The sequence below is a fragment of the Podarcis raffonei genome, chromosome 10 (genome assembly GCF_027172205.1).
Source record: "Podarcis raffonei isolate rPodRaf1 chromosome 10, rPodRaf1.pri, whole genome shotgun sequence".
NCBI classification, from domain to species: Eukaryota; Metazoa; Chordata; class Lepidosauria; order Squamata; family Lacertidae; genus Podarcis; species Podarcis raffonei.
In genome coordinates, this window is record NC_070611.1 from 58,640,549 (window position 1) to 58,653,498 (window position 12,950).

General features: G+C 44.2%; 1 protein-coding gene across 2 annotated transcripts in view; it reads left to right on the forward strand.

Annotated features, from left to right (window-relative positions):
* Nucleotides 1-12,950, forward strand: part of WNT5B (Wnt family member 5B) — a 125,374-nt gene that overhangs the window by 92,906 nt on the left and 19,518 nt on the right. The gene's annotated exons all lie outside the window — the stretch shown is intronic.

Genomic DNA, 12,950 nt, shown 5'->3' on the forward strand with positions numbered 1-12,950 from the left:
CTCTCCCATTGTACGTGTCAGCCTCTCAAATGTTTTTAAATGGCTCATGCTGAGTTTTGTCACTTTCAGGCCTTTTGACCTTGTCCACCTCACTTAGCTCCCCTGTCTTTTACATGCCTTGTGAGTAAAAGAAAACACAGATAATATTTGCCCACTGTTCATAAAACACTTTTAAGTCAGCGTATGGAAGGCATTATATAAGTGTTAAGTATTTTTATGACGGGTTTATTACAGTCCATCTTCTCTGGCCCCGACATGTCTGAGCCAGGTAACATTGCCAGCATTTTTTTAGTTGTTTTTGCTTTCTTTTTCTCCTCCTTCTCCTCTTCAACTGATCTTAGCCATCTTGCTTTTCACTCTGTTGCCTTTGCTTTCTGCTTTTCTGGCTGTGCACCCCAGAGACAGCTGTCAGAAAACTGCTGAAGACCATCAGGTATATCTTGGCATTTCCTGCTGCACAGCCTCTGACCTTAATGACAGCAATCCCTGCAACAGTGCTAGGCTACAGAAAGCCCGAGAAAGCAATAGAACAAGGCAGTGCTTAGATCACTGGGAAAGGCAGTATGAAAGTGGTACTGTCTGGTGGAAAGGTTGGGGCCTCAGCAATGGCAGAGGAAGCCTCTCTGGCACCCAAGGCGGGGCACTGAGGAGCGGGGTGAACCGCCCTGCGGTGCCCACAGTGCCCGCACGGACTGCACATGCACGGCACCCGTACGGACAGTGCTTGAGCAACAGCCCGTATGGACGCCACACACGTGCCCTCGGCTGCTCTATGGCTGCGGGAGGGAGGCAGCAGGCCATCTTGTCACCCCCCCGGGTGGCACCCTGGGCGCACCGCCCCCCTTCAAACACCCCTGGGCCTCAGAGTCTTTCAGGAGAGCAGCTGCTGCATGCTTCAGGTTGCAATCCCTGTTCACAAGGGAGGAGGCCTGCAGAACAAGGGTACATGACTTGTCTCAAAGAATCCTGGTACAGTCATACCTCGGGTTGAAGTAGCTTTGGGATGAGTATTTTCGGGTTGCGCTCTGCGGTGACCCGGAAGTAACGGAGCGTGTTACTTCCGGGTTTCGCCACTCGCGCATGCGCAGACGGTCAAAATTACGTCACGCCCATGCGCGGAAACAGCGAATTGCAACCCGCAAATGCGGGTTGCGTTCGCTTCAGGATGCGAACGGGGCTCCAGAAAGGATCCCGTTTGCATCCAAAAGTACTACTGTGACTAGATTGTGAAGAGTGCTGGGAATTATAGCTCTGAGGGGCAAGCTACAGTTCCCAGGATTCTTTGCAGGGAATCCATATCCATTTAATGTATGGTGTGCATATAGCCTAAGTAAGCTCTATTGAACTTTGGAAACATGCATAATATTAGGGAGCAACTGGGACCCGGTTCTCCCCATGGTTTAAAACACATTAATAGGAAATGCACCCATACCAAATAATTTTATTTATTGATTTCGCAAAATTGATATATTGTTCGATTGTAAGAAAACCTCAAAGCAGTTTACAAATATGATCAAATTTGGGCCATAGAACGGGTGGTGGGGTAGCCTCTCCCCTGCCACCAATGCTGTTTCTGAAATTTAAATCTTCCTTGGTAGAGGAAACTACCCTTTTGTTCCACAGGGGAGGAAATAACAGCTACCATTTCCCAAAGATAGTAGACTGTTCATGTAGGAAAGAGCAAAGCAAGAGAAGCTGGCAGGAAAATTATAGTACTTCACCATAGCTCCCTAGAGTAGTAAATGGGTTATTAAAATCATACCCAGATATGGAGGTAGTAGAATATATTTCTCATATTCTTACTTGATTTTTGAAAGTTAATAATTCTATAGTCTAGGTGGGATATGGACTGTGCTAATCTTCAATCCAAACATGGCTAGAGAAGCCACTACATGGAGCATGATTCTTGGTACAAGCTTTAAAGCATTCTCAATTTAATGGTTTCATTATTTGTCCTTTTACTTGAATTAAAATTACAATCACGCACATTGTGGGAGACAAGTTTAAAAACAGATGACAATAAGGAGGAAAAATGGCAGCTGTTGGAATACCGCCACTCAAGTGTTCTCTAGATTACATCTTTCGGGGTTAGAGGGGGCACGCTAATAATTAATTTTAATTTTTATATTTAAATCCTTGTTATATTCATATTGTCTTTTGTATTTCTGATATATATTTTTATGATCTGTGATATTGTGTGTGTTGACGCTGGTCTGTGACCGTATTAATAAATTCATTCATTCATCTTTCGGGGTGTCCCCCTCCCCTTTATGGTTCTATTCATTTCTTTAGTTGCCTAATAAAACCTTACCTGCAGCAAATCCTTTATCTAAGGTCATAAATGCAATCAGTAAAAGAACTTATCTTGGAGAAGGATCACTTTCAGATTTTAATTGGGTTACAGCTGTCTGTAACAAACAAAACCCTGGTGCTGGGATCATACTGATGAATCTCTTGTATTCTCTGAGTCCTTTGCTGCTGGCTTCCAAAAGAAATGAGAGTTTGGAATGGAATAGGGGCACAACTGCTCTGACTCGCTATGGTCATTCCTATGTTCCTAAGCTTCTGGCAGCCAATCCTAAACACTTGCGCTGGCATGTCTTCCTGCATTTGTCTTGTAATATCCAGTGCCAAAAAAGTGATTTTGAAAAAATGTTATTAGTCAATCAGATGTTTCTAGTGAAACACAAGGCTATTATTATTTTTGCTGATCCGTGAACCCCTTGTTTAACTTCATATCCTTCAGCCCAACTTCTGTGGAGACCAAGTACTTGCAAGAGCATTTGCTGTTAATTCTGTTTCCATTTCTGCCCTCCCCTCTTCCTGCTGTCTCTCCCTACTGCCAAATGTTAAATTGTAAGCTTCTAGTGGGCTGAGACCTTTTTCTCTTTGTGCTACCATGTGAAAACCACTCAACTGTTGTGTATATCAGTGGCACTACAATGGTACACATCCTTCATCATCTAGGATTAGAGCAGCAATACCTCTCTGTGCCTTGCGTTTAAACATCAGTAGCTTTTTTCCATATTAAATGATAATAAAACATTCAATATTGAATAAGAAACTTTGCATCAACATTTTCTGTCCAAGACTTCAGTCTTTTTAATTCATTAAAAGTTACAGTACCACACTGCCAGGAGGTACTGTTGTTCTGTGTTAACATATTTTGAAAAGCTGGATGTGTTATTATTATTATTATTATTATTAAATTTTTGAATTATATTATTTAATTTTTGAATTGCTGCCTATGAGGCATCTGGAAGTGATTTGCAATATAATGAAAACATATAAAGCATTTACATTCAGCCACTCATCCAAGGCAAAAAAAAGTATTCATCTTTATCTCAGGAAACAGGTGTATAGCTTTTCTTTACATGGCTGTGAAATAGGGTAGGGAATCTCATGCCCAGGGGCAATGGGTGGGGCAAATGCAGTCTCCCATGCCTCCTTATCTGGTCCTTTAGACTCTCTCCAGAGTCCAGACCATATACTTCTCACTGGCCCTACTTTGTGCCTCCTGAGTGATTTTTCTTGGTTGGAATGTGTTCTTGAACTGTGATAATGGCTCTTGCTTGCCTGGATGGAAAATAGAGAGGAGTATGGAATCCTCTAGCTTTTGCGTGGTTGGAACATGGCACACGCTACAAAGATAAGAGAATCACATCCATTGCTCTGAACACTTTTGCTTCTGATCCCACCCACCACTGCCATGCGTTCCCCAGGTTTCTCATGAGCAAATGTGCCCCTAAAGGTAAAGGTAAAGGGACTCCTGACTGTTAAGTCCAGTCGTGAACGACTCTGGGGTTGTGGTGCTCATCTCGTTTTACTGGCTGAGGGAGCCGACGTTTGTTCGCAGACAGCTTCCAGGTCATGTGGCCAGCATGACTAAGCCACTTCTGGCGAACCAGAGCAGCACACGGAAACACCGTTTACCTTCCCGCCAGAGTGGTACCTATTTATCTACTTGCACTTTGATGTGCTTTCGAACTGCTAGGTTGGCAGGAGCAGGGACCGAGCAACGGGAGCTCACCCTGTTGCGGAGATTCAAACCGGTGACCTTCTGATCGGCAAGCCCTAGGCTCTGTGGTTTAGACCACAGCGCCACCCTTGTCTACATGTGGCCCTGCCTTGAGCTATAAAGGGTTCCCCACACCTCATGTAAGACACATTTCCTTCAGCTGGAGAATAACACTCAAGAGTCTGATGAACCAGACAATAGCCTGTTTCCAACCCAGACCTGAAATGTTGCTCCATTGCTCCAGATAGCAACCCCAGCTTTCAAGAAACCCTTTACATTTCTTCTGGCCACTCTCCAGTTCAGAGAAGAAAGATGGATGGAGCAGGAGACACCACTTTCATATGGTGGCTATTTGAGTGCAGCAGGAAACAAAGAGGAGTCCCCAGAATGAGTCAATGTGTAGACCAGGGGTCAGCAACCTTTTTCAGCCGTGGGCTGGTCCACTGTCCCTCAGACCATGTGGTGGGCCGGACTATATTTTTTGGGGGGGGAAATGAACAAATTCCTATGCCCCACAAATAACCCAGAGATGCATTTTAAATAAAAACACACATTCTGCTCATGTAAAAACACCAGGCAGGCGCCACAAATAACTAGGAGATGCATTTTAAAAGCACACATTCTACTCATGTAAAAACATGCTGATTCCCAGACCGTCTGTGGGCCGGATTTAGAAGGCGATTGGGCCACATCCGGCCCACAGGCCTTATGTTGCCTACTCCTGGTGTAGACCCAGAAACCTTCCACTCATGGAAAAAAAGATTAAGAGGAGAGGTTTTCCGGCTAGGTGCAGCATGCGAGGAACTCTTGTTTGCAACCTGTCGTGCAAGCGCTTTTCAGTTTATTGCTCCATCTATGTTATCCTTGGTATCAGTGCTGAATTCTTCACTGATGTCACAGAAGGGCAGGGCACATAATCTGTCTCCTTTGGAGGGAGAAGATAAGAGGGAACACAATCAGACTTTGGATAAAAGGAACTTGTAATGAAAGGCTTGTGAAAATAAAATAGAATAAAATAGTAGCTTCAGGGCAAATAGCTGCTTGGGTTTGTGTTTGCATTTGCATATGTGCATGAGTGTTGTGATTTAGGGTTATGTTTAGAGTAGACCCACTGAAATAACTGAGATGACTAAAGTGCCATTGATTTCACTGGATGCATGACAAGGGGCCCTGCGGCATCTGATTTCTTTCCTTAGGGCCTGTAAGACAGAGTTGTTCCACCTGGCCTTTGGCTTAGAATCAGTTTGATTCCCTCCCCCTCTTTCTTTTTCCTTTCTCCTTCTGTGATGAGGCTGCATCCTAATGTTTTAATGTTGTATTTTAATCTTGTTTTTTAAATTGTATTTTAATCAACTTGTTTTTATTACTGGTTGTTAGCTGCCCTGAGCCCGGTCTTGGCTGCGGAGGGCGGGGTATAAATAAAATGTTGTTGTTGTTGTTGTTGTTGTTGTTGTTGTTGTTACAAGGGCTGTGTACACAAGACATTTTATTCTCAAAACAAAGAAGACTGAGTCCTAGGGGTTTTTCCCCCTGTAGTCCGCACACAATCTAGATCTACAGTAGTGCATTTTTTTGCCTCTGAAGAGTCCTTCTTGAAAAACGTGTTCTATGTGGAAAATAAAATCTCATTGCAGATTGATTCTACATTACCCGGAGTATGTCCACTTGAAAACAGACAAAAACAGATGCAGGTGATCCCAGCAATTGGGGGGGGGGGCCAAGGTGGTATCCACATCTTTCCAACAGCTAGACCTGTACCAAGATTGCAATCACCACTTCTTTCTTAACTAGGATGGGGGCTGGGACAAAATGGCATGGGAACCCTAATCAAGGGGAGGGTTTTCAAACATGTATCAAGTAACCACACCCACCCTTGTGGACTGCAGGATCTAGAATCATTCTAGATTGAAACCAACATGTTGAGGATGAGTGTGAACCATTTTAGACTGAAAAATACCACATTCTTGTGCTACAAACAGAGTGAACATAGCCTAAGTCTGGATCCAACCCATAGCCTTTTTTACATCTTCCCAGATGAAAGAATGTTTGGGAGCCCTATATGTTGGCAGGGATTGGTGGTGGTGTCACTCACTTCAGCCCCCAGTTCCTCCTCTGAAAAAACAGAGGTTTAAGTGAGTCCAGTGGTGGTGTTTAAAGACAAATCATTAAAATATTTCAGACTGGACTGAGACATCTGCACTCTTCAATTTCTATGGCTCTGCTCTGAGCTCTCTTTTTTTAATTATTATTAACTCCCAAAGGTTCAGTCACATAAATACCACGTTAAGAGGCTTAATGAAATACAGTAGTACCTCGGGTTAAGAACTCAATTCATTCTGGAAGTCCGTTCTTAACCTGAAACTGTTCTTAAACTGAGGTACCACTTTAGCTAATGGGGCTTCCCGCTGCCGCTGGCACACAATTTCTGTTCTGATCCTGAAGCAAAGTTCTTAACCTGAGGTACTATTTCTAGGTTAGCTGAGTCTGTAACCTGAAGCATCTGTAACCTGAAGCGTCTGTAACCCAAGGTACCACTGTACTGTACTTCAGTCTTAGGTTCTCAGCCAGAAATAACCACAAGAGAATTGGTGCACCATGAGAGGAATTCCTGTTTGCACTCTGTTGTACCATCATCCTATGGTTTATTGCTCCCTCCATGTTGTCATTGGTTTCAGTCCCTGAATTCTTCACTGATGTCAAAGATGGGCAGGGCATATCATCTGTCTCCCTTGGGCAAAGAAGATAGAGGGAATACAATCAGACTTTGGACAAAGGGAACTAGTGAAGAAACACATGTAGCATGATTCAAAAATTCAAACAGCAGCCTCAAGGCAAATAGCAACTTTGGTGTGTGTACATTTGCATATGTACATGTGATTGTCAGTGGTGAAAATGGCAAAGGGAGGAATTAAAACCATCCCCTCATGCCATGAACCCAATCCTGATTGGGGTCCTCTGTGAGTATTCCAAGTTAAAAGAATACTCTGAGTCACAAAATTAAACAAAATGTGACTAACATGACATCTAGTTCATTCCAAAGAAGTTAGTTATACTGGAGTCTTTGGAGAGATTCAATCCTATGCATGCTTGTCCTGAAGCAAACTCCAGTTAATGAAGTCAGTGAAGATCCAAAGGTTCAGGCTGTAAGGCTACTTTGGAAGTAAGCACCATTGGACACAAGACTTTCTTCTGAGGAAACCTACACAAGAGAGGGCATTCTAAGACAGGGGTAGTCAATGTGGACTCCCTGTCTACAACTCCCATATACCTTGGCCATTGGCCATGCTGGCTGGGTGTGATGGAAGTTATGGTCCACAACATTTGAAGGCAGCATGTTCTACTTCTGAACTACGTAATTTATTGATAGGTCTCTTTAAGGCAGGCTTCCTCAACCTCGGCCCTCCAGATGTTTTGAGACTACAATTCCCATCCCTGACCACTGGTCCTGCTAGCTAGGGATCATGGGAGTTATAGGCCAAAACATCTGGAGGGCTGAGGTTGAGGAAGCCTGCTTTAAGGTTATAAGAGGATGAATGGAGGCTTCTTTGTTTGTGGCAGGTGGCAGGCTCAAGGCTGGGACAGGAGTTCTGGGTGACATTATGACCTCCAAGAGGTTGTTCTATGTGTAGAACCAAGGCCTTTATTTAGACTGGAACCCTTGAATAAGTGCCATCAATATTTGCCAGGATTGTTATAAGGTGAAGCAAGGCAAGGTTAAGTCATCACCTGCAGGGAAAGAACAGCTAAACAATGTCACTTACTATTGACAGAACTGTAACCTGACTATTTACATATTTATTCAGCTATATGTCTTGCTGACTCCATTGAGGCAGGCACAAAAGAAAATGTGCATAGGATTGCTGCAAGGATTGTAGCCCCATATCAAGGGCTCTTTAAATGTCTCGTAAGGAACTTGTGCTCAGCACCTCATTATTTTCCCAGTATAGTTTCCCCTTTCAAACCATGAACTGGAGCTCAATGTACATCATTTAGGCTCAAAGTCCTCAGTGTTGAAGGGTCCCTGCTCCTGAACAAGATGTTTACAGTTTTGCAGATCTCCCAAACTCTTTCTTGTGGTCCAAGAAGGCTCCCTTGTGTCCAGCATCCAGAAACCAGATTCTAACCCAATGTGCCTCTGAATGTACACATGCATGTAGATTCCTATACCTGGGACCGGCTGGCAATGCTTTTCAGTGACGTTGCCCCATCTCTGTGCCGATTCGGCATTTATTATGGAAAAACCATCCATCCGCACGCAACTTCCTTCCTCTCTAGACAGGCAGGCAGAATTTTCCATTCTACCCATCACTTCTTTTTAAGAAAAGAAGAAATCTTAACAGAAATACACCGTTCCCCTCCTCCAGCACACATATGTAACAAACAAGGTTGGAGAGCTGGAAGAGGTACGGTATATAAGATGGGGATAATGTAGCCCTGTTTTTGTCAGATGCAGATCCTGCTGTGCCTAGATAGTGTGCTTTCCTTTCCTTCGGAGAGCCAATCATACAAGGTATTTTTTGTCCCAAGGCTCATTCTGGGGCTGGCAGGTCTCACATCTGCCTGCCAGGTGTAACAGGCCATCAGGAACAGCAGGTACATCACATATAAGGCAGTGCAGCAAGCACATCTTTGGTGCAAACAAACACAGCAGCTTTGCTGTAGCAGCTTATAGGAATCTGAAAATAAAAATGCTTCAGCGGCCCCTGAACTCTTGAGCTTTGGTGATTGATGATCGCTGCTGGTGTTTACGAGGATATCTATGAAACGTAGTTGCTTGCATACCTTGGATCGTAAACCGATCGGTTGCAGACCAAGAATCCTGGAGAGGGAAGCTGGTTGGGGGAGAAAGAAGGGAACGTTTTGGGACCCAAATTATTGCAACAGAACTTTGGCCCCAGGGCTGAGCTACATCTGTGACATCTTTCTGGAGGAACCTGGTGTGTAGAGACCGTATATATGTATGTATGTATGTATGTATGTATGTGTGATGATGACCCAGCCTATAATCAGCATGATGGAGCAGGGATGCTATTTAAGATGAACAGGAGGAACCACTGATCTCATTCCTGGGAACCAAAAGACTGCTCCTAAACACCAAGGTCAAACTACACTTAAAAACCTAATAGCAGCCTCACGTGTGTGTATGTGCCAGTGTGCTTGCATGCAATTTAGATCTGCACTGCTGTGCTGGGGAAAGGGGAAATTAACCCTTTCCACTTAGTGTTGTTTCCCGATTGGAATCCCTTTCCCACAGCTATGACTTGCTCCATGGAGCGAAATATACAGGTCTCAATACGATATGTGTGTGTGTTGCCCTGCAGGGAAAATAGCGGCTTCATGAGCTTTAAAGAGGAAAAGGACACAGTGAAAAGGTTGCAAAAATTCCTCAAGCACTGTGGTCCTGATTAAAATTAAGAGCAGTGTGGTGTTAGAATTAGTGGTCAGAATCCTCGGCAAACTGAAGCGCATTGGGTGACCTTGGCCAGTCGCTGCCTCTCAGCTTAACCTACCTCAACAGGGTTGTTGTGAGGATTAAAGGAGGAGGGGAGGACCTCGAGCTCCTTGGAAGAAAGGTGGGATATAACTGAAATAAACAAATAAAATTCATCTCCTGTGATTGCTAGTAATACTGGAGAGCTGTGGCCCTTATTTGCCCTTGGTCAGACAATGTGATTTGTATGACTTGTAGGCATCATCTTCAGCCTCTCTTTTCAGAAATGAAGGACTAGGGTGGCCATGGGTCCTACTTTACAGAAGACAGTCTTTTATTTCAAGGTGTCCTCTATTCAAGCAGCGTGGAATTGGATCTACCTATACTTCAAGGTAGTTGTAGCCGAGACAGATGTCATATATCCTTCTGCAATGTCTTTGCAGCACAGCATTCTCACAGTTTAAACAAGGAAAGAGTTGCCTTTGGGGGTTTAATCTGAAATGAGGTTTACTTGTGTCAGGTTTTGGGAAATTTTTCTATGTCTGTGTTTCCCCTGGAATTTGTGCATGAGGCTTGGGGAGGTTCAGGCTTTCGGGGTCTGCTTTGTTTTTTTACTAGAACCCTGAAATCCACATGGATGTTTGATCTATAGACTCATTCCCAAAGCAAGAACATAAACAACAACAATAAAAAAATACTGTGCCTCACCTGTAAAATATCAGTTTCAGCAAATTGTCCTTTTCAAACTGGTGTTTCATCTGATGGCTCATTCCCAAAGTAAGTCATCACTTGATTCCACAGTCATCATTCATAACTATGAGCCAACAATAAGACTCAGCAGCAGCACCCGTTTTCTGTGCTGCAGATGAGCTGTGAAGATGAGGGTGCCTTTGAGCATATGCAAAGTGCAATGCCACCCAAGAACCACAACTTGTGCCCATGTGTGTAAGATGGGGCAGCTTCCGGATTCTCAGGCAAACTTGAGCCCCAAAACCTCTCATTGTAGAAATGAAGCACAGGATCTGTACCAGTTTTAGAGACTGGAAGGGAGTATTAGGAAGTGATGCAACAGAATCTCTAGCCACGGCTTGCCTGTGGGTTTGAGGATCTGATGTTTGGACAAGAGGAGAGCCTTTGAAGTTTTGCCTGAAGTTTCCTGAGCCGGCTCTCTCCCCCTCCATAAAGCCATTAGGCTCTGCTGGTGCCAGCCCTATCTCTTGCTCCATCTTGGCTGCTTTCCCCCACCCTCACTTACATACACAAACCTCCTGCCCTAGGGGTTGGAAGGAGGGGCAGGACCGTGAGTGAGCGGGGTTATTACAGGGAGTCCTTTTGAAGAGGAGGTTTATTTTCGGGAGGAATTGAGGGGGAGCTGTTAGTCCCCTGCCATAGAGGCCAGGTCATTTCCGGGAAGGCTCTGCATGACAAAGGAAGGAGGTTTCACTCCCTTTGATCTGCCTTCGCCGGACCATGAGCTGCACACCTGCTAGCGAGCCGCCACCATGCTCTCTGGAAGGGGAGCAGAAGTGCCTCTGGGGCGCCCCCTGATGGGCTAATACCAAATGCCTTGGAGCCATCCCTTGGGGCTGAGTTAAGCCCCACCCCGCAACGATACTCCATCATTGTCTTCATCGGCTGCCTCTTTATAATGTGTGAAGCCCTCTCATTCCTAATCAGACTATCTAACCGGGTTTTATCAGTTCTCTCTCTCTCTCTCTCTGACAGTGCATTTCCCAAACCCTGCCAATAACTAGAGATACCTGGGATTGACCCTGCATGCATTTGGCTGCAACCCCTCCTCCTCCAATATTCACACAGTGCATTCAGAAGTTAGGTCCCATTGAGTTTAGTGGGATTTACTCTGTGGTAGGTAAGCATAGGATTGCAGCCACATCTGAGTAGGAAAAGAAGGGTTTGCCCCCTCTTCCCTACTCGTTCAGTGTACTAATCTGAGCAATTGGTGTGCTTGCATTATCTCCCACAATCAGAAAGTGCGCCAGTGAGCACACCTGTTGTCTTACAAGGCAGGGATGGGAAGCCTGTGACCCTTCAGATCAGCCTTGCTCAACCTGGTGCGCTTCAGATGTTTTGGACTGCAAATCCCATCAGCCTCAGTCAGTATGGCTAACTGTCAGGGATTATGAGAATTGTAGTCCAACAACATTAGGTGGTCCACAGGTTTTCTATGCCTGATTTCAGGGAGAGTAATGGGTGTGGTGCACTTTAAAGGTCTGTGTAAATTTCCTGCTATGGCAGCAGCACTAAAGGGCTGTAGGCTCCAGTAAAGAGTTCGCATTCAAAGCTCAGTATGGACACAGTCATGCACCATCCCTAAACTAAGTATGAATTCCAGTGTTGAAAGTGACATGGCCATTGAGTGCCCCGTATCCATGTCTCTGCTGGTGGAGCTGAGCTCTTTTGATGAGTTACAGCCAAATTAGTGGATTGCCCTAATTTGGGTTTGAGCTGACTTAAAATGTCACAAATGATCCTGTGAAACCTGCTTCCCCCCACCCCCCATGCAGCTTCCATAAGAGTAGTCATGCTAAAATAGCTAAAATAGTGAAGTATCGTGGCATCTTAAAAACTAAAAATTTATTGTGGCTGAAGCTTTTGTGGGCTAGAGTCCACTTCACCAAATGCATGCTAAAGTGAACTCTAGGCTACAGAAGTTTACACTATAATAAATTCGTTAATTTTTAAGGTGCCACAAATCTTCAGGTACTTCTGAAGAGATGTGATGATTTACAAAACCTTTGAACACAGTTTTCTAAATGAGTCATTTTCCACAATAGTCAGAAAGCCCATTTTTAAATATAATCTATCTATCTATCATCTATCTATCTATCTATCTATCTATCTGCAGAATTTGTGTTACTCTTGACACAATAAATCTGTTGATAATTAAGGTGACCTAAGCCCCTTTGTTTTGTTTTTACAAATCTTCAGATACTTCTGAAAGGGCAGAAATGATTTACAAAACTTTCAAACACAACTCTCAAAGTGGATGATTTGCCAAGATAGTCAGAAGGCATGTGCTGTTGTTTTTAAATATATGCAGAAATTGTGTTACTCTTGACACAAAGGGTAAGAGATAACAGGAGCAGTAACACAATCTTATGCGGCCTTCTTGACAAAAGGATGTTCCTTCCAGTATGAACGAAAGGGGGGTGGGGTGGAGGACCATGAAAGAGATCTCCTCTCCACCTCCACCCTCCAGTTAATTTTTAAACAAGAGTTGGCTCATACTTTCCTGGAAGTTTTGCCTATTGACTTGAAGAACCTACCCATCCCCCCTTGGCTAATCTGGTTGTGCATGGTAGCAAGGGAAGAACACTCTGCAGGTGTTCAGACATTCTCCTCTTTATTATGAACTAATTAATTGTGCTGACGTTAAAATATCTTCCAGGGATGATCCTTTGCCCCCAAATTAAGCCTTGCCAATGGGATCTCTTTGAAAGGAAGTGAGCAAGTTTTCTAGCGATCTGGTCTGGAAAGATG